Genomic DNA, 4613 nt, shown 5'->3' on the forward strand with positions numbered 1-4613 from the left:
TGGTATATTGCTCCAAACAATAATTTAAATTGGAGTGATTAGAAAACCACAAAATTGTTATTATAACGCAAAGGTTAAGCAATAATATGAATAATTTATACACAGATTTTCCCATGTATTAAACCAATATTTTGGGATGTAACTTTAAGGACTAAATCATAGAGTCAATAAGTTTAAAATATAGAGAACATTATAATGCTCTCCTAGGTTTTGCATACATTTTTCATTGCTGCTCCACTCCTTTTGGTAACTATAAAGCTCAATTAATGAACTATGCGACACAAAAATATTTTTCCATTTGAACTAGCAATTCCCGAGATAAGCGCAACAACCAAACAAACTTTTAAGCTCTATTATAGATTGACTCCTTAGTGCAGTCATATTATATTTAATATGACTCACAGCCCTTTTGTTACGTGTGGCAAAACTATGATGAACTTCTCATTCAAAAGCAATGTATAAAGCCTAACTATTTATAGAATTATTATAATTCAATAACTAGAAATAGCTAACGTAGGAAGGATGAATAATTTTAGAAATTCCACGTCACGTACCTCATAGAATATTGTAGAACTGAAACATTGCTTGCTATATGGTATGGCCGTATGGGTATGAGAAATTACGACTTATATTATTATGATATATGATTATAGTATAGGTACATATACATTGTAATGTTTTGGGTATACGTACCTGTAAATTACTTGTGTTGGAAAAAATAAATTAAGAATAAAGAATATACGTGGCTCTATCGAATATACACAAAAAACGTAGAGTGGGTCAAAATCAACGCCTATAATAGTTGAATCTCTTTGGTCAAAATGCTTCGGAGGAGTTTAGTTACAAACATTGTTTAAATACGATAATTTTGTATATTACTAGCGGTCCGCCCCGGCTTCGCCCGTGGTACATATGAAAAATAGATGTTGGCCGATTCTCAGACTTACCCGATAGGTATGCACAGAAAATTTCATGAGAATCGGTCCACCCGTTTCGGAGGAGTATGCAGACTAACATTGTGACACGAGAATTTTATATTATATAAGAAGAAAGATATTATTAATAATATAGATTGATTTAAATGTTACCTATAAGCTTCATCCACACAAAAGGAGATAAACATATAAATTCACTAGCGTTTCGCCCCGGCTTCGCCCGTGGTACCTACATGTTTACGTTTTTTTTTCATAAAAACTATCCTATCTCTCAAGTTGGATCGAACTGCACACGGTGTGCGAATTTTATTATAATCGGTTAAGTGGTTTAGGAGTCCATTGAGGACAAACATTGTGACACGAGATTTATATATATTACTAGCGACCCGCCCCGGCTTCGCACGGGTGCAATGCTGATACTAAATACACTACAGAAAAACTGTAAACGTTGTATATACTTAAAAACATAGCGACCTGCACCGGACGGCCGCGGTACCGCCGCAAACGCTACGTCCCGCAATTTTTAAATCTGTAATATCTTCGAAAATATTCACTTAAATCATACGGTGTAAAGTGCCATATAGATCTATATTAAATGAACAATGTATTCAAGGTATTTAATTGGTTAAGGATTAATGCTGTATTGGTTAAAATCGCTTCGAAAATTAGCCATTATTTGTCGTAAAAAGTAAATGACAAAAAAAAGTTATTGTGGGTTATCCATAAGAGATAGACATATACCACCGCGGACTTTTCTGTAGACCTTTTCAATGTGTATAATACTTAGTACATTATTTTGATAAAACTCGTAGGGTTCAGCCTGCGTTTGCAATGTACGCGGAAAAAATGTAATTTTTTACGACATCACATTGGAAACCTCGAAAAAAACAGTACTTCTCCACTATTTAATGGATGTTATTATACATATAAACCTTCCTCTTGAATCACTCTATCTATTAAAAAAAACCGCATCAAAATCCGTTGCGTAGTTTCAAAGATTTAAGCGTACAAAGGGACATAGGGACATAGGGACATAGGGACAGAGAAAGCGACTTTGTTTTATACTATGTAGTGATGCTCTCATCTCACAAATATAAGAATATAGTCTTTAAGATGATAAAGATATATTTTACTTTCGCGTATCTTTCAACCGTTCCAATAATAATTAAGATAACAATTTTTTATACTAATCATTAGAGATATCTAAATATTTGCGTCTATTTCTTCTATATTTTTCATATAAATTATATCGTACCTATTTTCAATCTTGATATATCTAATGATTTTCTTCTACTTTATTAATTTTAATTTGTTATATTTATTTTATTATATCAGCAGCAAGTTTATGTTTATCACTTTCTAAATTCTACGACAAATGAATAATTTTTCGTATTCTTTAAAATTTTTAATTGTAATTAGCTAACTCTACTTTATCAATTAATATTTTTGAGAGATTTTAGTAGAGAATTATTTATTCCTACACTTTAAAAATCTTATACATAGTCATTAGTCAGTCTACCAATCTACAAATGAGCGATTAATCCATATGGATGTTTATGGATGTGTGACCATAACCATGACTCACTGTCTCGTCTGCCATAGACATTAGACAATGATTGGGAAACCCTATGCGCAAGGTGCAAGTAATGTATCAAAAATAGTCGTTAAATTTTAAAAATAAATAGACTACCGGATGTCCCAAATGTTTGCCATAAATATAATTATGTAAACTTTTTTTGGCAATTCATTGGTTATATTTATAATTTTTTATTGTAGTAAAACGAATTCATCACTAGAACATTACAAGAACTTACTTATTTAAATAGTTGAAATCTCCAGTAATTTCACACAACGCCATAGCTCAGACAAATGTACAAAAAAAATCTTTTATTCTGTTGGATTTTGAGGTTGACCTCTTATTTTGTATAATTGATGACTAATAAGATAAAAGTTGGCCTTAATAAATAAACAAATAAGTAATTTAGTACGGGAATCGTCAATAACTTGCTAGATCTTACAAATAAGAGAAAGCTGTTTCCTGGTGCCAGTGTTTAACTTATAGTAAACTTAAATGCAAATGTATAATGTACCTAGAATACATTACATACAATATTGTATGTATGCACCTACATAATATTAAAGTTCATTACGGTCCGTAAAAAATATTTGAAAAATTGAAAAAATAAAAATAATTCACAAAAAATGGCCTTGACCTTATCTCATTTTGAAAGGCTTATATTTTTTTAAGTTCACGAAAAATGACCTTGACCCTCAAATTTCAAAAAAGGACATTTACTACGTCACAATCATTACGATTCTAATGTCACGTACAAACGAATTACGAGGAAAGCCGCAGTCATCAGCCGTCATCTGCGCCGCTGTGACGTGTCGGTGGCGGCCTTTGGGAATTACTATTTATTTGTATTTTGTATATCGATGTTTATTAATAGGATGACACTGAATTAGGCGCCTCTGCGTAATCGTAGGGTGACCACGATTAAGTTGGGACATAAAATATCATGTTATTATTCCAAGAAACAATGATTACATGTTTAATTTTTAACATGTAGTTAGTTACATTTAATCACAATTTATGAAATTCTCTTATTAAATTAAAAATAGGGTAAAAATTAAATTCATTCAATAATCACTACGCCCACACCAAATAAAGTAATTTTCTTCCCCATATTAATTTAACTACCTAACACAAATCTAAGGAAAACAATTTATTTACAAACGATTGGAGCTCTACGTGTTAATGCTTATAATTTGATCTCAGTTTTGTCTTCACTAACAAACTTGAAGTTCATATAGAGGATGTAAAATTATATTATGTTCTACGCAGCCTATAAATACTACAAAGTCTGAAAACAACTACAAATTAGGTAGGTATAATTAAAATCAAATAGTATTCAACGTTCTCATTTAACAGATATCATGTCTTTGTAATCATACTTTTAAATTAATTAATACCTAGTTATGTTATTGTTTAATTTCTTTTCCATAATATTTTTTGTTACAGTAATAAGAAATCCTCTCAGTGATAAAATTGCTTTTCATTGAGACTAAGTTATATTCAATGTGTATTCATGTAGTCTACAATAGGACTATATTCAGTAATAACTCAGGCCCCGGAATCACAGACACAATAGAAAATCTATTGTGTCGTGGACCGATTGGGCCGTTCGGGGCTCAATGGGATAATTGGAATTTTGAACCATTTAGTTCAGTGTGAACTTTGGTACCTTTATATAAAAAAAAGTTAAATTATACAAATAAATTTATCTGAATGTTTCATTAACAATATAAGCGCGAAAGTTTCTAAGAACTTAGGTACGGATGTATGTTTGTTACTTTTGTGAGCAAAAACAGCCGATTAGGTCTAAAATTTGGTGCAGAGATAGATTATAATATTATAGTCTGTTCAAAGGTCATTTTCAAGCAGGTACCACGCGAATGACGCTCTGGTTTCCATCTAGTTTGTATATAAATTGAATTACAATAATCGATAAATAATTCTAATAATTATTAATCTACTCCTTCAGCAAATGTACATTTCTTCAACATACTTGAATCCTAAGAATAATTTAAACCTTCAGCAAATATAGTTAATATTGTTAAAATGATTTTATCCGCTTAACCCAAAAATCATATACACCACACATCTGAATACAACGT

Source organism: Colias philodice, chromosome 16, assembly GCF_061535455.1.
Source record: "Colias philodice isolate Cphi_HAF_F1 chromosome 16, ilColPhil1 Martin Lab GWU primary, whole genome shotgun sequence".
In the NCBI taxonomy this organism is placed as follows: domain Eukaryota; kingdom Metazoa; phylum Arthropoda; class Insecta; order Lepidoptera; family Pieridae; genus Colias; species Colias philodice.